This window comes from Sinohyriopsis cumingii, chromosome 11, assembly GCF_028554795.1.
Source record: "Sinohyriopsis cumingii isolate HCF-2022 chromosome 11, ASM2855479v2, whole genome shotgun sequence".
NCBI lineage: Eukaryota > Metazoa > Mollusca > Bivalvia > Unionida > Unionidae > Sinohyriopsis > Sinohyriopsis cumingii.
Window position 1 is genome coordinate 47,096,186 of NC_142971.1, and position 25,000 is coordinate 47,121,185.

Genomic DNA, 25,000 nt, shown 5'->3' on the forward strand with positions numbered 1-25,000 from the left:
TATTAACAAATTCGGTTCAATTTATCCAGTTTCCTCTACTTTTACTACCACAACAAGCTGCCTCCTTTCACGTCGAAATACTTCCTTCAAGTTTCTTCTCATATATTCCTGGTGTAGTCTCTTGCGCAGAGTTGCAAAATATGCGATCAATGTCTTTCATTTTGGCTACTTATTTGTGGTATTTCTTATTCACTAATTGATTGATAAATATGGAATGTATGAATTGTGAGAATTTTTTATATTAATTTATTGATTGATTGATTTCTTTTACAGCAGGGCCTCAGTCTGCCAGTGGGAAAATTGGCATCCTGTAGCGAATACTGTAAATATGGGCCATTGGCAAAATAAATTGGGTTATAAAATTCTGTTTTGATTACAGTAAGTTTAGATAGATATTCCATGCTTCCACTTTCTGTATTTCCACAACGTTAACTTCTCCAAGTTGCAAGAAGAGATCCTTTGCAAATCTGATAAGACCCTATCTTTAAAGTTAGCTTATAGGCCGGTGTCGCTTATTTTAACCAAATGATAGGACAGAAAGACGAATAATAATAATAATAATAATAACAACAACAATAATGTCCTGAATCTGCATTTTAAGTCAATTTCAACATGGAATTCTCCCCTTATCTGGGTCAGAAAATGGATGAGTGACAAATATGAGTATCTGAGGCCAGTTTTGCTTCTTTTGGATTAGAACTTTGAATCAGTATACACTTTAGTTACTAATATTATACTGCACACAAACATTTGTACATGGGAAACGTTGAAGAGATGTGTGACTAATCAGCAAAAGAGTCTTGAAAACGCATCAAGACAACAAATTATGTTTTACAGTCGAAATGTTGTTCTCACTAGAACTGAAATCATTTAATTTCTACTTAAATGCCCGAAAAATTTACAATTAAAACTACAATAAATGTTTTATACCTAGTCCCGCACAGTGACGTTTATCTGATTCCCTGTACTCACCGAGAGCATTCTGTGTCATATGGATGCATATCAAATGAAGTGAAAAGTAATGGAATACTCGCTTTTTTATTTATCCCTATGCATCGTGGTGCCCACACCATGATGAGACGCTGTTTCAATAAACCTTTTTATATATGTTCTTTACTGTTCTTCCTTTTTCTTCTTGCTTTATCATACTGACACACGAGAGAGAGAGAGAGAGAGAGAGAGAGTATGCAACAAAGTTCGCATAACTTTATCAGCTATTAACATTAACTGTACTTCTGTGTAATTTTATTTTTAACGCGTTATCCTATAACGATTGCAAACAAGGGCAAAAACTCTACTGATCTTATTCGATAATTATACCATACTGAATTAATAAGTTTATCTCGTAAAAACGGATCATATATATATCCTGGGTGGCTGAGGGTGTTTTAAGATATGTGTGTGTCTTTTGTGATATATATATATATATATATATATATATATATATATATATATATATATATATATATATATATATATATATATATATATATACGTTTGTGTGTGTACATACATACATACATACATACGTGTATTATTTACATATAGTCTTGGATAATTTTAATTATTGGGATATGGTTTTTAGGTATCAACAGATACAAAGGAAACAAACGTTTCAATACATATAATGACATTTTCTTAAATTCTACATTGTATCATATTGACCTACTACTTGCTAGGCAAGCTGACTTTTATAAAATTTGCAAACTCCTTATATATATTTAAACTTACTTTTAGTATTCAACCAGAAAATCAGTACAGTGCAGAAAGATTGAAAATATTATTTCTTTCGGATATATATATATATATATATATATATATATATATATATATATATATATATATATATATATATATATGTAAGAGAGAGAGAGATGGGGGGTTCGGAATGGTTTAAACAGACTCTAAATTACACTGATAAAATGTACATCAGTCCAATGGTTAACATGATAGATTTCTATCAAGCTGGTTGCCCTATTGTACCATTGAGCAAGACTACCCTCATTGCCTAACAAAACCAAGCAGTCTTTTGCCAGAACACCATAATGTGAACTTAGGCCATCTAAATCAAATTCCTATGTGAAATTTGCCAATATAAGCCAATACACTTTAATGCAAACTTAGCCAATCTAAACCAAATATCTTAATGGAAACTTAGCCAAACACCTTAATGTGAACTTAGCCCATCTAAACCAATGTACCATAATGTGAACTTAGCCCATCTAAACCAAGAAAAGAATAATGTGATATTGGCTCATATAAACAAAAACACCTTAATGCTATCTTAGCCAATCTAAACCAACCGACTTAATTTATTTTTTATAAAGAATACAAAGTGAAAATTTAAATACTTTTCAGCATTATAAATGAAATCACAAATAGTCCATAAAAGTTATATGACAAGTCCAAAAGGGTAGTGTTCCAAATGAATGCCAGTGGTTTTCTGAATGAAGTCCAATTTTGAATGTGCTGATGTAATAACAATCTTGACGTGTGGCGATGATGTAATTTAGAATGTCCTTGAATGAATTCATAATAGTCCCAAAATAGCGATTTTTGATATTTGGACATTAGTATTGGGGTGTATGGACATATTTGTTTTGCTTATCAAAACGTTGGAAATCGCCGACACCATGCGGTATCGGCATAGGCTGCTTACTAGCCACAGGGGGCTCGTATCATTGCTTACAATGAAACTATCAGTCGTACATATAGTATAAAATGTATGACTGTCAGTTCAATTGTGAGCAACGATGCGAGCCCCTGTGCTTACTAGCCTGCCATGCAAACTTGACCGACCTTTCATCGAGATATACCTGCATGAAATCGAGAGAAATACGATTTATTTTCTCAGAAATAATTGCGAGTATAACATCATTTGTCGTTAATGAAGCTGACTGACGAAAGAAAACGACAACCTTGATGAAATTTGACACGGAACTCGCCATTGTATTACTATTCAAATGACTGCACAAATATGGCAACCTACATGTCAGTGACTTCGGCGATCAAATAAGCTCTTGCTTCTTTACAGATTGAAACTGAAGGGATGTATTGTCGTAAGCAGAGCTCTCCCCTGTCTCTAATATATATATATATATATATATATATATATATATATATATATATATATATATATATATATATATATATATATATATATATATATATATATATATATATATATATATATATATATATATATATGTGTGTGTGTGTGTGTGTAATGTATCTTTGTAACGACGAAGAGACAACCTATATTAGTCTTAAATTTGTACGTACAAATGTCTACGGCCATACCACGTTGAAAACACCGGTTCTCGTCCGATCACCGAAGTTAAGCAACGTCGGGCCCGGTTAGTACTTGGATGGGTGACCGCCTGGGAATACCGGGTGCTGTAGGCATTTTTTAATTATTTTTGGGTTCCATCCTCACTGTGAGGATATGCGATCATATATGGCCAATATTTCTTGTTCACAAATCTGGTGCAAATTTTTCAGTTTCCTCTACCTCCAGGATCGAAATGGGCCGCCTCGTATGCCGTCCAGATCCTCCAAATTTCTTCTGATATTCCGGATTCAGCCTATGCTATAGCGAATAATTGCAACGTATGCAATCGATGTCTTTCATTTTGGATACTTGTCTGTGGTATTTCTTATTCAATAATTGATAGATATATTTGGAATGTATTATTTTTAATTATTTTAATTTATTTACCTGTTTTTTAGCAGGGCACCAGTCTATCAGTGTGAAACTTGGCATCCCTTAGCGAATACTTCGAATATGGGCCATTGACAAAATAAATTGGTGTATAAATCTCTGTTTTGATTACAGTAAGTTTGGATGGATGTTCCCTGCTTCCACTTCCTTGCACTTTCTGTGTTTCCACAACTTTAACGTTTCCGAGCTGCAAGACGATATCCGTTTCAAATCAGATTCGAGTCCGTATTTAAAGGTAGCTCATAGGCTGATGTCGATTATTTACCTATTGAATTAGTCAGTTGATACAAGATAAATAATAATAATAATAATAATAATAATAATAATAATGCCCAAAAACAACAAAAATGAACTGAATCTTCGTTTAAATGCATTGTTATTTAAGTCCATTTGAAGGTGTAAACCTCCGGTTAAGCAACTAATGTCCGAGTCCGAAAATGCCTGAATTACAAATTTGAATAATGTATGAAGGCAGTTTATCTATATAAGTTTTAATCAGTACACTTTAATTACTAATTTTACACGGCACATAAACGTAAACGTCTGTACATCGGAAACGGTGAAGAGAGAAGCGAATATAAGTCTTAAATTTACAAACACTTGTGTCTACGGCCATACCACGTTGAAAGCACCGGTTCTCGTCCGATCACCGAAGTTAAGCAACGTCGGGCCCGGTTAGTACTTGGATGGGTGACCGCCTGGGAATACCGGGTGCTGTAGACTCTTTTTTTTTTTTTTTTTTCTTTTATAACTAAAAACAGTTGAAGTTTTTCTTTCTTTCTTTTATTGTAACTAAATTTACTTTCTTCAATATAAATAATAAATAGAGCAATTTCTCGACTTTCATTTTCTCTTTTTCCTTAACTTTCTTCAATAATTCGGATCCTAAAAAAATCAAGCATAGGACCTGAATATAGCAAATGTTGCTTTGCACTTCTCTGCTCTTGGTTTCGATCCTTACTACTGGAATATGCGATCATAGATGACCAGTATTTCTTATTAACAAATTCGGTTCAATTTATCCAGTTTCCTCTACTTTTACTACCACAACAAGCTGCCTCCTTTCACGTCGAAATACTTCCTTCAAGTTTCTTCTCATATATTCCTGGTGTAGTCTCTTGCGCAGAGTTGCAAAATATGCGATCAATGTCTTTCATTTTGGCTACTTATTTGTGGTATTTCTTATTCACTAATTGATTGATAAATATGGAATGTATGAATTGTGAGAATTTTTTATATTAATTTATTGATTGATTGATTTCTTTTACAGCAGGGCCTCAGTCTGCCAGTGGGAAAATTGGCATCCTGTAGCGAATACTGTAAATATGGGCCATTGGCAAAATAAATTGGGTTATAAAATTCTGTTTTGATTACAGTAAGTTTAGATAGATATTCCATGCTTCCACTTTCTGTATTTCCACAACGTTAACTTCTCCAAGTTGCAAGAAGAGATCCTTTGCAAATCTGATAAGACCCTATCTTTAAAGTTAGCTTATAGGCCGGTGTCGCTTATTTTAACCAAATGATAGGACAGAAAGACGAATAATAATAATAATAATAATAACAACAACAATAATGTCCTGAATCTGCATTTTAAGTCAATTTCAACATGGAATTCTCCCCTTATCTGGGTCAGAAAATGGATGAGTGACAAATATGAGTATCTGAGGCCAGTTTTGCTTCTTTTGGATTAGAACTTTGAATCAGTATACACTTTAGTTACTAATATTATACTGCACACAAACATTTGTACATGGGAAACGTTGAAGAGATGTGTGACTAATCAGCAAAAGAGTCTTGAAAACGCATCAAGACAACAAATTATGTTTTACAGTCGAAATGTTGTTCTCACTAGAACTGAAATCATTTAATTTCTACTTAAATGCCCGAAAAATTTACAATTAAAACTACAATAAATGTTTTATACCTAGTCCCGCACAGTGACGTTTATCTGATTCCCTGTACTCACCGAGAGCATTCTGTGTCATATGGATGCATATCAAATGAAGTGAAAAGTAATGGAATACTCGCTTTTTTATTTATCCCTATGCATCGTGGTGCCCACACCATGATGAGACGCTGTTTCAATAAACCTTTTTATATATGTTCTTTACTGTTCTTCCTTTTTCTTCTTGCTTTATCATACTGACACACGAGAGAGAGAGAGAGAGAGAGAGAGAGTATGCAACAAAGTTCGCATAACTTTATCAGCTATTAACATTAACTGTACTTCTGTGTAATTTTATTTTTAACGCGTTATCCTATAACGATTGCAAACAAGGGCAAAAACTCTACTGATCTTATTCGATAATTATACCATACTGAATTAATAAGTTTATCTCGTAAAAACGGATCATATATATATCCTGGGTGGCTGAGGGTGTTTTAAGATATGTGTGTGTCTTTTGTGATATATATATATATATATATATATATATATATATATATATATATATATATATATATATATATATATATATATATATATATATATATATATATATATACGTTTGTGTGTGTACATACATACATACATACATACGTGTATTATTTACATATAGTCTTGGATAATTTTAATTATTGGGATATGGTTTTTAGGTATCAACAGATACAAAGGAAACAAACGTTTCAATACATATAATGACATTTTCTTAAATTCTACATTGTATCATATTGACCTACTACTTGCTAGGCAAGCTGACTTTTATAAAATTTGCAAACTCCTTATATATATTTAAACTTACTTTTAGTATTCAACCAGAAAATCAGTACAGTGCAGAAAGATTGAAAATATTATTTCTTTCGGATATATATATATATATATATATATATATATATATATATATATATATATATATATATATATATATATATATATATATATATATATATATGTAAGAGAGAGAGAGATGGGGGGTTCGGAATGGTTTAAACAGACTCTAAATTACACTGATAAAATGTACATCAGTCCAATGGTTAACATGATAGATTTCTATCAAGCTGGTTGCCCTATTGTACCATTGAGCAAGACTACCCTCATTGCCTAACAAAACCAAGCAGTCTTTTGCCAGAACACCATAATGTGAACTTAGGCCATCTAAATCAAATTCCTATGTGAAATTTGCCAATATAAGCCAATACACTTTAATGCAAACTTAGCCAATCTAAACCAAATATCTTAATGGAAACTTAGCCAAACACCTTAATGTGAACTTAGCCCATCTAAACCAATGTACCATAATGTGAACTTAGCCCATCTAAACCAAGAAAAGAATAATGTGATATTGGCTCATATAAACAAAAACACCTTAATGCTATCTTAGCCAATCTAAACCAACCGACTTAATTTATTTTTTATAAAGAATACAAAGTGAAAATTTAAATACTTTTCAGCATTATAAATGAAATCACAAATAGTCCATAAAAGTTATATGACAAGTCCAAAAGGATAGTGTTCCAAATGAATGCCAGTGGTTTTCTGAATGAAGTCCAATTTTGAATGTGCTGATGTAATAACAATCTTGACGTGTGGCGATGATGTAATTTAGAATGTCCTTGAATGAATTCATAATAGTCCCAAAATAGCGATTTTTGATATTTGGACATTAGTATTGGGGTGTATGGACATATTTGTTTTGCTTATCAAAACGTTGGAAATCGCCGACACCATGCGGTATCGGCATAGGCTGCTTACTAGCCACAGGGGGCTCGTATCATTGCTTACAATGAAACTATCAGTCGTACATATAGTATAAAATGTATGACTGTCAGTTCAATTGTGAGCAACGATGCGAGCCCCTGTGCTTACTAGCCTGCCATGCAAACTTGACCGACCTTTCATCGAGATATACCTGCATGAAATCGAGAGAAATACGATTTATTTTCTCAGAAATAATTGCGAGTATAACATCATTTGTCGTTAATGAAGCTGACTGACGAAAGAAAACGACAACCTTGATGAAATTTGACACGGAACTCGCCATTGTATTACTATTCAAATGACTGCACAAATATGGCAACCTACATGTCAGTGACTTCGGCGATCAAATAAGCTCTTGCTTCTTTACAGATTGAAACTGAAGGGATGTATTGTCGTAAGCAGAGCTCTCCCCTGTCTCTAATATATATATATATATATTTATATATATATATATATATATATATATATATATATATATATATATATATATATATATATATATATATGTGTGTGTGTGTGTGTGTGTGTGTGTGTGTGTGTGTGTAATGTATCTTTGTAACGACGAAGAGACAACCTATATTAGTCTTAAATTTGTACGTACAAATGTCTACGGCCATACCACGTTGAAAACACCGGTTCTCGTCCGATCACCGAAGTTAAGCAACGTCGGGCCCGGTTAGTACTTGGATGGGTGACCGCCTGGGAATACCGGGTGCTGTAGGCATTTTTTAATTTTTTTTGGGGTTCCATCCTCACTGTGAGGATATGCGATCATATATGGCCAATATTTCTTGTTCACAAATCTGGTGCAAATTTTTCAGTTTCCTCTACCTCCAGGATCGAAATGGGCCGCCTCGTATGCCGTCCAGATCCTCCAAATTTCTTCTGATATTCCGGATTCAGCCTATGCTATAGCGAATAATTGCAACGTATGCAATCGATGTCTTTCATTTTGGATACTTGTCTGTGGTATTTCTTATTCAATAATTGATAGATATATTTGGAATGTATTATTTTTAATTATTTTAATTTATTTACCTGTTTTTTAGCAGGGCACCAGTCTATCAGTGTGAAACTTGGCATCCCTTAGCGAATACTTCGAATATGGGCCATTGACAAAATAAATTGGTGTATAAATCTCTGTTTTGATTACAGTAAGTTTGGATGGATGTTCCCTGCTTCCACTTCCTTGCACTTTCTGTGTTTCCACAACTTTAACGTTTCCGAGCTGCAAGACGATATCCGTTTCAAATCAGATTCGAGTCCGTATTTAAAGGTAGCTCATAGGCTGATGTCGATTATTTACCTATTGAATTAGTCAGTTGATACAAGATAAATAATAATAATAATAATAATAATAATAATAATGCCCAAAAACAACAAAAATGAACTGAATCTTCGTTTAAATGCATTGTTATTTAAGTCCATTTGAAGGTGTAAACCTCCGTTTAAGCAACTAATGTCCGAGTCCGAAAATGCCTGAATTACAAATTTGAATAATGTATGAAGGCAGTTTATCTATATAAGTTTTAATCAGTACACTTTAATTACTAATTTTACACGGCACATAAACGTAAACGTCTGTACATCGGAAACGGTGAAGAGAGAAGCGAATATAAGTCTTAAATTTACAAACACTTGTGTCTACGGCCATACCACGTTGAAAGCACCGGTTCTCGTCCGATCACCGAAGTTAAGCAACGTCGGGCCCGGTTAGTACTTGGATGGGTGACCGCCTGGGAATACCGGGTGCTGTAGACTCTTTTTTTTTTTTTTTTTCTTTTATAACTAAAAACAGTTGAAGTTTTTCTTTCTTTCTTTTATTGTAACTAAATTTACTTTCTTCAATATAAATAATAAATAGAGCAATTTCTCGACTTTCATTTTCTCTTTTTCCTTAACTTTCTTCAATAATTCGGATCCTAAAAAAATCAAGCATAGGACCTGAATATAGCAAATGTTGCTTTGCACTTCTCTGCTCTTGGTTTCGATCCTTACTACTGGAATATGCGATCATAGATGACCAGTATTTCTTATTAACAAATTCGGTTCAATTTATCCAGTTTCCTCTACTTTTACTACCACAACAAGCTGCCTCCTTTCACGTCGAAATACTTCCTTCAAGTTTCTTCTCATATATTCCTGGTGTAGTCTCTTGCGCAGAGTTGCAAAATATGCGATCAATGTCTTTCATTTTGGCTACTTATTTGTGGTATTTCTTATTCACTAATTGATTGATAAATATGGAATGTATGAATTGTGAGAATTTTTTATATTAATTTATTGATTGATTGATTTCTTTTACAGCAGGGCCTCAGTCTGCCAGTGGGAAAATTGGCATCCTGTAGCGAATACTGTAAATATGGGCCATTGGCAAAATAAATTGGGTTATAAAATTCTGTTTTGATTACAGTAAGTTTAGATAGATATTCCATGCTTCCACTTTCTGTATTTCCACAACGTTAACTTCTCCAAGTTGCAAGAAGAGATCCTTTGCAAATCTGATAAGACCCTATCTTTAAAGTTAGCTTATAGGCCGGTGTCGCTTATTTTAACCAAATGATAGGACAGAAAGACGAATAATAATAATAATAATAATAACAACAACAATAATGTCCTGAATCTGCATTTTAAGTCAATTTCAACATGGAATTCTCCCCTTATCTGGGTCAGAAAATGGATGAGTGACAAATATGAGTATCTGAGGCCAGTTTTGCTTCTTTTGGATTAGAACTTTGAATCAGTATACACTTTAGTTACTAATATTATACTGCACACAAACATTTGTACATGGGAAACGTTGAAGAGATGTGTGACTAATCAGCAAAAGAGTCTTGAAAACGCATCAAGACAACAAATTATGTTTTACAGTCGAAATGTTGTTCTCACTAGAACTGAAATCATTTAATTTCTACTTAAATGCCCGAAAAATTTACAATTAAAACTACAATAAATGTTTTATACCTAGTCCCGCACAGTGACGTTTATCTGATTCCCTGTACTCACCGAGAGCATTCTGTGTCATATGGATGCATATCAAATGAAGTGAAAAGTAATGGAATACTCGCTTTTTTATTTATCCCTATGCATCGTGGTGCCCACACCATGATGAGACGCTGTTTCAATAAACCTTTTTATATATGTTCTTTACTGTTCTTCCTTTTTCTTCTTGCTTTATCATACTGACACACGAGAGAGAGAGAGAGAGAGAGAGAGAGTATGCAACAAAGTTCGCATAACTTTATCAGCTATTAACATTAATTGTACTTCTGTGTAATTTTATTTTTAACGCGTTATCCTATAACGATTGCAAACAAGGGCAAAAACTCTACTGATCTTATTCGATAATTATACCATACTGAATTAATAAGTTTATCTCGTAAAAACGGATCATATATATATCCTGGGTGGCTGAGGGTGTTTTAAGATATGTGTGTGTCTTTTGTGATATATATATATATATATATATATATATATATATATATATATATATATATATATATATACGTTTGTGTGTGTACATACATACATACATACATACGTGTATTATTTACATATAGTCTTGGATAATTTTAATTATTGGGATATGGTTTTTAGGTATCAACAGATACAAAGGAAACAAACGTTTCAATACATATAATGACATTTTCTTAAATTCTACATTGTATCATATTGACCTACTACTTGCTAGGCAAGCTGACTTTTATAAAATTTGCAAACTCCTTATATATATTTAAACTTACTTTTAGTATTCAACCAGAAAATCAGTACAGTGCAGAAAGATTGAAAATATTATTTCTTTCGGATATATATATATATATATATATATATATATATATATATATATATATATATATATATATATATATATATATATATATATATATATATATATATGTAAGAGAGAGAGAGATGGGGGGTTCGGAATGGTTTAAACAGACTCTAAATTACACTGATAAAATGTACATCAGTCCAATGGTTAACATGATAGATTTCTATCAAGCTGGTTGCCCTATTGTACCATTGAGCAAGACTACCCTCATTGCCTAACAAAACCAAGCAGTCTTTTGCCAGAACACCATAATGTGAACTTAGGCCATCTAAATCAAATTCCTATGTGAAATTTGCCAATATAAGCCAATACACTTTAATGCAAACTTAGCCAGTCTAAACCAAATATCTTAATGGAAACTTAGCCAAACACCTTAATGTGAACTTAGCCCATCTAAACCAATGTACCATAATGTGAACTTAGCCCATCTAAACCAAGAAAAGAATAATGTGATATTGGCTCATATAAACAAAAACACCTTAATGCTATCTTAGCCAATCTAAACCAACCGACTTAATTTATTTTTTATAAAGAATACAAAGTGAAAATTTAAATACTTTTCAGCATTATAAATGAAATCACAAATAGTCCATAAAAGTTATATGACAAGTCCAAAAGGATAGTGTTCCAAATGAATGCCAGTGGTTTTCTGAATGAAGTCCAATTTTGAATGTGCTGATGTAATAACAATCTTGACGTGTGGCGATGATGTAATTTAGAATGTCCTTGAATGAATTCATAATAGTCCCAAAATAGCGATTTTTGATATTTGGACATTAGTATTGGGGTGTATGGACATATTTGTTTTGCTTATCAAAACGTTGGAAATCGCCGACACCATGCGGTATCGGCATAGGCTGCTTACTAGCCACAGGGGGCTCGTATCATTGCTTACAATGAAACTATCAGTCGTACATATAGTATAAAATGTATGACTGTCAGTTCAATTGTGAGCAAAGATGCGAGCCCCTGTGCTTACTAGCCTGCCATGCAAACTTGACCGACCTTTCATCGAGATATACCTGCATGAAATCGAGAGAAATACGATTTATTTTCTCAGAAATAATTGCGAGTATAACATCATTTGTCGTTAATGAAGCTGACTGACGAAAGAAAACGACAACCTTGATGAAATTTGACACGGAACTCGCCATTGTATTACTATTCAAATGACTGCACAAATATGGCAACCTACATGTCAGTGACTTCGGCGATCAAATAAGCTCTTGCTTCTTTACAGATTGAAACTGAAGGGATGTATTGTCGTAAGCAGAGCTCTCCCCTGTCTCTAATATATATATATATATATATTTATATATATATATATATATATATATATATATATATATATATATATATATATATATATATATATATATATATATATATGTGTGTGTGTGTGTGTGTGTGTGTGTGTGTGTGTGTAATGTATCTTTGTAACGACGAAGAGACAACCTATATTAGTCTTAAATTTGTACGTACAAATGTCTACGGCCATACCACGTTGAAAACACCGGTTCTCGTCCGATCACCGAAGTTAAGCAACGTCGGGCCCGGTTAGTACTTGGATGGGTGACCGCCTGGGAATACCGGGTGCTGTAGGCATTTTTTAATTTTTTTTGGGGTTCCATCCTCACTGTGAGGATATGCGATCATATATGGCCAATATTTCTTGTTCACAAATCTGGTGCAAATTTTTCAGTTTCCTCTACCTCCAGGATCGAAATGGGCCGCCTCGTATGCCGTCCAGATCCTCCAAATTTCTTCTGATATTCCGGATTCAGCCTATGCTATAGCGAATAATTGCAACGTATGCAATCGATGTCTTTCATTTTGGATACTTGTCTGTGGTATTTCTTATTCAATAATTGATAGATATATTTGGAATGTATTATTTTTAATTATTTTAATTTATTTACCTGTTTTTTAGCAGGGCACCAGTCTATCAGTGTGAAACTTGGCATCCCTTAGCGAATACTTCGAATATGGGCCATTGACAAAATAAATTGGTGTATAAATCTCTGTTTTGATTACAGTAAGTTTGGATGGATGTTCCCTGCTTCCACTTCCTTGCACTTTCTGTGTTTCCACAACTTTAACGTTTCCGAGCTGCAAGACGATATCCGTTTCAAATCAGATTCGAGTCCGTATTTAAAGGTAGCTCATAGGCTGATGTCGATTATTTACCTATTGAATTAGTCAGTTGATACAAGATAAATAATAATAATAATAATAATAATAATAATAATGCCCAAAAACAACAAAAATGAACTGAATCTTCGTTTAAATGCATTGTTATTTAAGTCCATTTGAAGGTGTAAACCTCCGTTTAAGCAACTAATGTCCGAGTCCGAAAATGCCTGAATTACAAATTTGAATAATGTATGAAGGCAGTTTATCTATATAAGTTTTAATCAGTACACTTTAATTACTAATTTTACACGGCACATAAACGTAAACGTCTGTACATCGGAAACGGTGAAGAGAGAAGCGAATATAAGTCTTAAATTTACAAACACTTGTGTCTACGGCCATACCACGTTGAAAGCACCGGTTCTCGTCCGATCACCGAAGTTAAGCAACGTCGGGCCCGGTTAGTACTTGGATGGGTGACCGCCTGGGAATACCGGGTGCTGTAGACTCTTTTTTTTTTTTTTTTTCTTTTATAACTAAAAACAGTTGAAGTTTTTCTTTCTTTCTTTTATTGTAACTAAATTTACTTTCTTCAATATAAATAATAAATAGAGCAATTTCTCGACTTTCATTTTCTCTTTTTCCTTAACTTTCTTCAATAATTCGGATCCTAAAAAAATCAAGCATAGGACCTGAATATAGCAAATGTTGCTTTGCACTTCTCTGCTCTTGGTTTCGATCCTTACTACTGGAATATGCGATCATAGATGACCAGTATTTCTTATTAACAAATTCGGTTCAATTTATCCAGTTTCCTCTACTTTTACTACCACAACAAGCTGCCTCCTTTCACGTCGAAATACTTCCTTCAAGTTTCTTCTCATATATTCCTGGTGTAGTCTCTTGCGCAGAGTTGCAAAATATGCGATCAATGTCTTTCATTTTGGCTACTTATTTGTGGTATTTCTTATTCACTAATTGATTGATAAATATGGAATGTATGAATTGTGAGAATTTTTTATATTAATTTATTGATTGATTGATTTCTTTTACAGCAGGGCCTCAGTCTGCCAGTGGGAAAATTGGCATCCTGTAGCGAATACTGTAAATATGGGCCATTGGCAAAATAAATTGGGTTATAAAATTCTGTTTTGATTACAGTAAGTTTAGATAGATATTCCATGCTTCCACTTTCTGTATTTCCACAACGTTAACTTCTCCAAGTTGCAAGAAGAGATCCTTTGCAAATCTGATAAGACCCTATCTTTAAAGTTAGCTTATAGGCCGGTGTCGCTTATTTTAACCAAATGATAGGACAGAAAGACGAATAATAATAATAATAATAATAACAACAACAATAATGTCCTGAATCTGCATTTTAAGTCAATTTCAACATGGAATTCTCCCCTTATCTGGGTCAGAAAATGGATGAGTGACAAATATGAGTATCTGAGGCCAGTTTTGCTTCTTTTGGATTAGAACTTTGAATCAGTATACACTTTAGTTACTAATATTATACTGCACACAAACATTTGTACATGGGAAACGTTGAAGAGATGTGTGACTAATCAGCAAAAGAGTCTTGAAAACGCATCAAGACAACAAATTATGTTTTACAGTCGAAATGTTGTTCTCACTAGAACTGAAATCATTTAATTTCTACTTAAATGCCCGAAAAATTTACAATTAAAACTACAATAAATGTTTTATACCTAGTCCCGCACAGTGACGTTTATCTGATTCCCTGTACTCACCGAGAGCATTCTGTGTCATATGGATGCATATCAAATGAAGTGAAAAGTAATGGAATACTCGCTTTTTTATTTATCCCTATGCATCGTGGTGCCCACACCATGATGAGACGCTGTTTCAATAAACCTTTTTATATATGTTCTTTACTGTTCTTCCTTTTTCTTCTTGCTTTATCATACTGACACACGAGAGAGAGAGAGAGAGAGAGAGAGAGTATGCAACAAAGTTCGCATAACTTTATCAGCTATTAACATTAATTGTACTTCTGTGTAATTTTATTTTTAACGCGTTATCCTATAACGATTGCAAACAAGGGCAAAAACTCTACTGATCTTATTCGATAATTATACCATACTGAATTAATAAGTTTATCTCGTAAAAACGGATCATATATATATCCTGGGTGGCTGAGGGTGTTTTAAGATATGTGTGTGTCTTTTGTGATATATATATATATATATATATATATATATATATATATATATATATATATATATATATATATATATATATATATATATATATATATATACGTTTGTGTGTGTACATACATACATACATACATACGTGTATTATTTACATATAGTCTTGGATAATTTTAATTATTGGGATATGGTTTTTAGGTATCAACAGATACAAAGGAAACAAACGTTTCAATACATATAATGACATTTTCTTAAATTCTACATTGTATCATATTGACCTACTACTTGCTAGGCAAGCTGACTTTTATAAAATTTACAAACTCCTTATATATATTTAAACTTACTTTTAGTATTCAACCAGAAAATCAGTACAGTGCAGAAAGATTGAAAATATTATTTCTTTCGGATATATATATATATATATATATATATATATATATATATATATATATATATATATATATATATATATATATATATATATATATATATATGTAAGAGAGAGAGAGATGGGGGGTTCGGAATGGTTTAAACAGACTCTAAATTACACTGATAAAATGTACATCAGTCCAATGGTTAACATGATAGATTTCTATCAAGCTGGTTGCCCTATTGTACCATTGAGCAAGACTACCCTCATTGCCTAACAAAACCAAGCAGTCTTTTGCCAGAACACCATAATGTGAACTTAGGCCATCTAAATCAAATTCCTATGTGAAATTTGCCAATATAAGCCAATACACTTTAATGCAAACTTAGCCAGTCTAAACCAAATATCTTAATGGAAACTTAGCCAAACACCTTAATGTGAACTTAGCCCATCTAAACCAATGTACCATAATGTGAACTTAGCCCATCTAAACCAAGAAAAGAATAATGTGATATTGGCTCATATAAACAAAAACACCTTAATGCTATCTTAGCCAATCTAAACCAACCGACTTAATTTATTTTTTATAAAGAATACAAAGTGAAAATTTAAATACTTTTCAGCATTATAAATGAAATCACAAATAGTCCATAAAAGTTATATGACAAGTCCAAAAGGATAGTGTTCCAAATGAATGCCAGTGGTTTTCTGAATGAAGTCCAATTTTGAATGTGCTGATGTAATAACAATCTTGACGTGTGGCGATGATGTAATTTAGAATGTCCTTGAATGAATTCATAATAGTCCCAAAATAGCGATTTTTGATATTTGGACATTAGTATTGGGATGTATGGACATATTTGTTTTGCTTATCAAAACGTTGGAAATCGCCGACACCATGCGGTATCGGCATAGGCTGCTTACTAGCCACAGGGGGCTCGTATCATTGCTTACAATGAAACTATCAGTCGTACATATAGTATAAAATGTATGACTGTCAGTTCAATTGTGAGCAACGATGCGAGCCCCTGTGCTTACTAGCCTGCCATGCAAACTTGACCGACCTTTCATCGAGATATACCTGCATGAAATCGAGAGAAATACGATTTATTTTCTCAGAAATAATTGCGAGTATAACATCATTTGTCGTTAATGAAGCTGACTGACGAAAGAAAACGACAACCTTGATGAAATTTGACACGGAACTCGCCATTGTATTACTATTCAAATGACTGCACAAATATGGCAACCTACATGTCAGTGACTTCGGCGATCAAATAAGCTCTTGCTTCTTTACAGATTGAAACTGAAGGGATGTATTGTCGTAAGCAGAGCTCTCCCCTGTCTCTAATATATATATATATATATATATATATATATATATATATACATATATATATATATATATATATATATATATATATATATATATATATATATATATATATATATGTGTGTGTGTGTGTGTGCGTGTGTGTGTGTGTGTGTGTGTGTAATGTATCTTTGTAACGACGAAGAGACAACCTATATTAGTCTTAAATTTGTACGTACAAATGTCTACGGCCATACCACGTTGAAAACACCGGTTCTCGTCCGATCACCGAAGTTAAGCAACGTCGGGCCCGGTTAGTACTTGGATGGGTGACCGCCTGGGAATACCGGGTGCTGTAGGCATTTTTTAATTTTTTTTTGGGTTCCATCCTCACTGTGAGGATATGCGATCATATATGGCCAATATTTCTTGTTCACAAATCTGGTGCAAATTTTTCAGTTTCCTCTACCTCCAGGATCGAAATGGGCCGCCTCGTATGCCGTCCAGATCCTCCAAATTTCTTCTGATATTCCGGATTCAGCCTATGCTATAGCGAATAATTGCAACGTATGCAATCGATGTCTTTCATTTTGGATACTTGTCTGTGGTATTTCTTATTCAATAATTGATAGATATATTTGGAATGTATTATTTTTAATTATTTTAATTTATTTACCTGTTTTTTAGCAGGGCACCAGTCTATCAGTGTGAAACTTGGCATCCCTTAGCGAATACTTCGAATATGGGCCATTGACAAAATAAATTGGTGTATAAATCTCTGTTTTGATTACAGTAAGTTTGGATGGATGTTCCCTGCTTCCACTTCCTTGCACTTTCTGTGTTTCCACAACTTTAACGTTTCCGAGCTGCAAGACGATATCCGTTTCAAATCAGATTCGAGTCCGTATTTAAAGGTAGCTCATAGGCTGATGTCGATTATTTACCTATTGAATTAGTCAGTTGATACAAGATAAATAATAATAATAATAATAATAATAATAATAATAATGCCCAAAAACAACAAAAATGAACTGAATCTTCGTTTAAATGCATTGTTATTTAAGTCCATTTGAAGGTGTAAACCTCCGGTTAAGCAACTAATGTCCGAGTCCGAAAATGCCTGAATTACAAATTTGAATAATGTATGAAGGCAGTTTATCTATATAAGTTTTAATCAGTACACTTTAATTACTAATTTTACACGGCACATAAACGTAAACGTCTGTACATCGGAAACGGTGAAGAGAGAAGCGAATATAAGTCTTAAATTTACAAACACTTGTGTCTACGGCCATACCACGTTGAAAGCACCGGTTCTCGTCCGATCACCGAAGTTAAGCAACGTCGGGCCCGGTTAGTACTTGGATGGGTGACCGCCTGGGAATACCGGGTGCTGTAGACTCTTTTTTTTTTTTTTTTTCTTTTATAACTAAAAACAGTTGAAGTTTTTCTTTCTTTCTTTTATTGTAACTAAATTTACTTTCTTCAATATAAATAATAAATAGAGCAATTTCTCGACTTTCATTTTCTCTTTTTCCTTAACTTTCTTCAATAATTCGGATCCTAAAAAAATCAAGCATAGGACCTGAATATAGCAAATGTTGCTTTGCACTTCTCTGCTCTTGGTTTCGATCCTTACTACTGGAATATGCGATCATAGATGACCAGTATTTCTTATTAACAAATTCGGTTCAATTTATCCAGTTTCCTCTACTTTTACTACCACAACAAGCTGCCTCCTTTCACGTCGAAATACTTCCTTCAAGTTTCTTCTCATATATTCCTGGTGTAGTCTCTTGCGCAGAGTTGCAAAATATGCGATCAATGTCTTTCATTTTGGCTACTTATTTGTGGTATTTCTTATTCACTAATTGATTGATAAATATGGAATGTATGAATTGTGAGAATTTTTTATATTAATTTATTGATTGATTGATTTCTTTTACAGCAGGGCCTCAGTCTGCCAGTGGGAAAATTGGCATCCTGTAGCGAATACTGTAAATATGGGCCATTGGCAAAATAAATTGGGTTATAAAATTCTGTTTTGATTACAGTAAGTTTAGATAGATATTCCATGCTTCCACTTTCTGTATTTCCACAACGTTAACTTCTCCAAGTTGCAAGAAGAGATCCTTTGCAAATCTGATAAGACCCTATCTTTAAAGTTAGCTTATAGGCCGGTGTCGCTTATTTTAACCAAATGATAGGACAGAAAGACGAATAATAATAATAATAATAATAACAACAACAATAATGTCCTGAATCTGCATTTTAAGTCAATTTCAACATGGAATTCTCCCCTTATCTGGGTCAGAAAATGGATGAGTGACAAATATGAGTATCTGAGGCCAGTTTTGCTTCTTTTGGATTAGAACTTTGAATCAGTATACACTTTAGTTACTAATATTATACTGCACACAAACATTTGTACATGGGAAACGTTGAAGAGATGTGTGACTAATCAGCAAAAGAGTCTTGAAAACGCATCAAGACAACAAATTATGTTTTACAGTCGAAATGTTGTTCTCACTAGAACTGAAATCATTTAATTTCTACTTAAATGCCCGAAAAATTTACAATTAAAACTACAATAAATGTTTTATACCTAGTCCCGCACAGTGACGTTTATCTGATTCCCTGTACTCACCGAGAGCATTCTGTGTCATATGGATGCATATCAAATGAAGTGAAAAGTAATGGAATACTCGCTTTTTTATTTATCCCTATGCATCGTGGTGCCCACACCATGATGAGACGCTGTTTCAATAAACCTTTTTATATATGTTCTTTACTGTTCTTCCTTTTTCTTCTTGCTTTATCATACTGACACACGAGAGAGAGAGAGAGAGAGAGTATGCAACAAAGTTCGCATAACTTTATCAGCTATTAACATTAATTGTACTTCTGTGTAATTTTATTTTTAACGCGTTATCCTATAACGATTGCAAACAAGGGCAAAAACTCTACTGATCTTATTCGATAATTATACCATACTGAATTAATAAGTTTATCTCGTAAAAACGGATCATATATATATCCTGGGTGGCTGAGGGTGTTTTAAGATATGTGTGTGTCTTTTGTGATATATATATATATATATATATATATATATATATATATATATATACGTTTGTGTGTGTACATACATACATACATACATACATACGTGTATTATTTACATATAGTCTTGGATAATTTTAATTATTGGGATATGGTTTTTAGGTATCAACAGATACAAAGGAAACAAACGTTTCAATACATATAATGACATTTTCTTAAATTCTACATTGTATCATATTGACCTACTACTTGCTAGGCAAGCTGACTTTTATAAAATTTGCAAACTCCTTATATATATTTAAACTTACTTTTAGTATTCAACCAGAAAATCAGTACAGTGCAGAAAGATTGAAAATATTATTTCTTTCGGATATATATATATATATATATATATATATATATATATATATATATATATATATATATATATATATATATATATATATATATATATATATATGTAAGAGAGAGAGAGATGGGGGGTTCGGAATGGTTTAAACAGACTCTAAATTACACTGATAAAATGTACATCAGTCCAATGGTTAACATGATAGATTTCTATCAAGCTGGTTGCCCTATTGTACCATTGAGCAAGACTACCCTCATTGCCTAACAAAACCAAGCAGTCTTTTGCCAGAACACCATAATGTGAACTTAGGCCATCTAAATCAAATTCCTATGTGAAATTTGCCAATATAAGCCAATACACTTTAATGCAAACTTAGCCAATCTAAACCAAATATCTTAATGGAAACTTAGCCAAACACCTTAATGTGAACTTAGCCCATCTAAACCAATGTACCATAATGTGAACTTAGCCCATCTAAACCAAGAAAAGAATAATGTGATATTGGCTCATATAAACAAAAACACCTTAATGCTATCTTAGCCAATCTAAACCAACCGACTTAATTTATTTTTTATAAAGAATACAAAGTGAAAATTTAAATACTTTTCAGCATTATAAATGAAATCACAAATAGTCCATAAAAGTTATATGACAAGTCCAAAAGGGTAGTGTTCCAAATGAATGCCAGTGGTTTTCTGAATGAAGTCCAATTTTGAATGTGCTGATGTAATAACAATCTTGACGTGTGGCGATGATGTAATTTAGAATGTCCTTGAATGAATTCATAATAGTCCCAAAATAGCGATTTTTGATATTTGGACATTAGTATTGGGGTGTATGGACATATTTGTTTTGCTTATCAAAACGTTGGAAATCGCCGACACCATGCGGTATCGGCATAGGCTGCTTACTAGCCACAGGGGGCTCGTATCATTGCTTACAATGAAACTATCAGTCGTACATATAGTATAAAATGTATGACTGTCAGTTCAATTGTGAGCAAAGATGCGAGCCCCTGTGCTTACTAGCCTGCCATGCAAACTTGACCGACCTTTCATCGAGATATACCTGCATGAAATCGAGAGAAATACGATTTATTTTCTCAGAAATAATTGCGAGTATAACATCATTTGTCGTTAATGAAGCTGACTGACGAAAGAAAACGACAACCTTGATGAAATTTGACACGGAACTCGCCATTGTATTACTATTCAAATGACTGCACAAATATGGCAACCTACATGTCAGTGACTTCGGCGATCAAATAAGCTCTTGCTTCTTTACAGATTGAAACTGAAGGGATGTATTGTCGTAAGCAGAGCTCTCCCCTGTCTCTAATATATATATATATATATATATATATATATATATATATATATATATATATATATATATATATATATATATATATATATATATATGTGTGTGTGTGTGTGTGTGTGTGTGTGTGTGTAATGTATCTTTGTAACGACGAAGAGACAACCTATATTAGTCTTAAATTTGTACGTACAAATGTCTACGGCCATACCACGTTGAAAACACCGGTTCTCGTCCGATCACCGAAGTTAAGCAACGTCGGGCCCGGTTAGTACTTGGATGGGTGACCGCCTGGGAATACCGGGTGCTGTAGGCATTTTTTAATTTTTTTTTGGGTTCCATCCTCACTGTGAGGATATGCGATCATATATGGCCAATATTTCTTGTTCACAAATCTGGTGCAAATTTTTCAGTTTCCTCTACCTCCAGGATCGAAATGGGCCGCCTCGTATGCCGTCCAGATCCTCCAAATTTCTTCTGATATTCCGGATTCAGCCTATGCTATAGCGAATAATTGCAACGTATGCAATCGATGTCTTTCATTTTGGATACTTGTCTGTGGTATTTCTTATTCAATAATTGATAGATATATTTGGAATGTATTATTTTTAATTATTTTAATTTATTTACCTGTTTTTTAGCAGGGCACCAGTCTATCAGTGTGAAACTTGGCATCCCTTAGCGAATACTTCGAATATGGGCCATTGACAAAATAAATTGGTGTATAAATCTCTGTTTTGATTACAGTAAGTTTGGATGGATGTTCCCTGCTTCCACTTCCTTGCACTTTCTGTGTTTCCACAACTTTAACGTTTCCGAGCTGCAAGACGATATCCGTTTCAAATCAGATTCGAGTCCGTATTTAAAGGTAGCTCATAGGCTGATGTCGATTATTTACCTATTGAATTAGTCAGTTGATACAAGATAAATAATAATAATAATAATAATAATAATAATAATAATGCCCAAAAACAACAAAAATGAACTGAATCTTCGTTTAAATGCATTGTTATTTAAGTCCATTTGAAGGTGTAAACCTCCGGTTAAGCAACTAATGTCCGAGTCCGAAAATGCCTGAATTACAAATTTGAATAATGTATGAAGGCAGTTTATCTATATAAGTTTTAATCAGTACACTTTAATTACTAATTTTACACGGCACATAAACGTAAACGTCTGTACATCGGAAACGGTGAAGAGAGAAGCGAATATAAGTCTTAAATTTACAAACACTTGTGTCTACGGCCATACCACGTTGAAAGCACCGGTTCTCGTCCGATCACCGAAGTTAAGCAACGTCGGGCCCGGTTAGTACTTGGATGGGTGACCGCCTGGGAATACCGGGTGCTGTAGACTCTTTTTTTTTTTTTTTTTTCTTTTATAACTAAAAACAGTTGAAGTTTTTCTTTCTTTCTTTTATTGTAACTAAATTTACTTTCTTCAATATAAATAATAAATAGAGCAATTTCTCGACTTTCATTTTCTCTTTTTCCTTAACTTTCTTCAATAATTCGGATCCTAAAAAAATCAAGCATAGGACCTGAATATAGCAAATGTTGCTTTGCACTTCTCTGCTCTTGGTTTCGATCCTTACTACTGGAATATGCGATCATAGATGACCAGTATTTCTTATTAACAAATTCGGTTCAATTTATCCAGTTTCCTCTACTTTTACTACCACAACAAGCTGCCTCCTTTCACGTCGAAATACTTCCTTCAAGTTTCTTCTCATATATTCCTGGTGTAGTCTCTTGCGCAGAGTTGCAAAATATGCGATCAATGTCTTTCATTTTGGCTACTTATTTGTGGTATTTCTTATTCACTAATTGATTGATAAATATGGAATGTATGAATTGTGAGAATTTTTTATATTAATTTATTGATTGATTGATTTCTTTTACAGCAGGGCCTCAGTCTGCCAGTGGGAAAATTGGCATCCTGTAGCGAATACTGTAAATATGGGCCATTGGCAAAATAAATTGGGTTATAAAATTCTGTTTTGATTACAGTAAGTTTAGATAGATATTCCATGCTTCCACTTTCTGTATTTCCACAACGTTAACTTCTCCAAGTTGCAAGAAGAGATCCTTTGCAAATCTGATAAGACCCTATCTTTAAAGTTAGCTTATAGGCCGGTGTCGCTTATTTTAACCAAATGATAGGACAGAAAGACGAATAATAATAATAATAATAATAACAACAACAATAATGTCCTGAATCTGCATTTTAAGTCAATTTCAACATGGAATTCTCCCCTTATCTGGGTCAGAAAATGGATGAGTGACAAATATGAGTATCTGAGGCCAGTTTTGCTTCTTTTGGATTAGAACTTTGAATCAGTATACACTTTAGTTACTAATATTATACTGCACACAAACATTTGTACATGGGAAACGTTGAAGAGATGTGTGACTAATCAGCAAAAGAGTCTTGAAAACGCATCAAGACAACAAATTATGTTTTACAGTCGAAATGTTGTTCTCACTAGAACTGAAATCATTTAATTTCTACTTAAATGCCCGAAAAATTTACAATTAAAACTACAATAAATGTTTTATACCTAGTCCCGCACAGTGACGTTTATCTGATTCCCTGTACTCACCGAGAGCATTCTGTGTCATATGGATGCATATCAAATGAAGTGAAAAGTAATGGAATACTCGCTTTTTTATTTATCCCTATGCATCGTGGTGCCCACACCATGATGAGACGCTGTTTCAATAAACCTTTTTATATATGTTCTTTACTGTTCTTCCTTTTTCTTCTTGCTTTATCATACTGACACACGAGAGAGAGAGAGAGAGAGAGAGAGAGAGAGTATGCAACAAAGTTCGCATAACTTTATCAGCTATTAACATTAATTGTACTTCTGTGTAATTTTATTTTTAACGCGTTATCCTATAACGATTGCAAACAAGGGCAAAAACTCTACTGATCTTATTCGATAATTATACCATACTGAATTAATAAGTTTATCTCGTAAAAACGGATCATATATATATCCTGGGTGGCTGAGGGTGTTTTAAGAT

At 33.3% G+C, this 25,000-nt stretch overlaps 10 non-coding genes across 10 annotated transcripts; all 10 read left to right on the plus strand.

Moving 5' to 3' along the window:
• The first annotated feature begins 3,286 nt into the window (after nucleotides 1-3,286).
• Nucleotides 3,287-3,405, plus strand: LOC149788316 (5S ribosomal RNA). The gene has a single exon (XR_016424698.1). It is a non-coding gene; the product is annotated as a 5S ribosomal RNA (ribosomal RNA).
• Nucleotides 3,406-4,325: 920 nt separating this feature from the next.
• On the plus strand, nucleotides 4,326-4,444 carry LOC149788317 (5S ribosomal RNA). Its single transcript, XR_016424569.1, has one exon. It is a non-coding gene; the product is annotated as a 5S ribosomal RNA (ribosomal RNA).
• Nucleotides 4,445-8,026: 3,582 nt separating this feature from the next.
• On the plus strand, nucleotides 8,027-8,145 carry LOC149788318 (5S ribosomal RNA). Its single transcript, XR_016424700.1, has one exon. It is a non-coding gene; the product is annotated as a 5S ribosomal RNA (ribosomal RNA).
• Nucleotides 8,146-9,063: 918 nt separating this feature from the next.
• On the plus strand, nucleotides 9,064-9,182 carry LOC149788319 (5S ribosomal RNA). Its single transcript, XR_016424570.1, has one exon. It is a non-coding gene; the product is annotated as a 5S ribosomal RNA (ribosomal RNA).
• Nucleotides 9,183-12,739: 3,557 nt separating this feature from the next.
• LOC149788320 (5S ribosomal RNA) lies at nucleotides 12,740-12,858 on the plus strand. Its single transcript, XR_016424701.1, has one exon. It is a non-coding gene; the product is annotated as a 5S ribosomal RNA (ribosomal RNA).
• A 918-nt stretch (nucleotides 12,859-13,776) lies between these two features.
• On the plus strand, nucleotides 13,777-13,895 carry LOC149788321 (5S ribosomal RNA). The gene has a single exon (XR_016424571.1). It is a non-coding gene; the product is annotated as a 5S ribosomal RNA (ribosomal RNA).
• A 3,593-nt stretch (nucleotides 13,896-17,488) lies between these two features.
• LOC149788322 (5S ribosomal RNA) lies at nucleotides 17,489-17,607 on the plus strand. The gene has a single exon (XR_016424702.1). It is a non-coding gene; the product is annotated as a 5S ribosomal RNA (ribosomal RNA).
• Nucleotides 17,608-18,528: 921 nt separating this feature from the next.
• LOC149788323 (5S ribosomal RNA) lies at nucleotides 18,529-18,647 on the plus strand. The gene has a single exon (XR_016424572.1). It is a non-coding gene; the product is annotated as a 5S ribosomal RNA (ribosomal RNA).
• Nucleotides 18,648-22,168: 3,521 nt separating this feature from the next.
• LOC149788324 (5S ribosomal RNA) lies at nucleotides 22,169-22,287 on the plus strand. The gene has a single exon (XR_016424703.1). It is a non-coding gene; the product is annotated as a 5S ribosomal RNA (ribosomal RNA).
• A 921-nt stretch (nucleotides 22,288-23,208) lies between these two features.
• LOC149788325 (5S ribosomal RNA) lies at nucleotides 23,209-23,327 on the plus strand. Its single transcript, XR_016424573.1, has one exon. It is a non-coding gene; the product is annotated as a 5S ribosomal RNA (ribosomal RNA).
• Nucleotides 23,328-25,000: the final 1,673 nt, after the last annotated feature.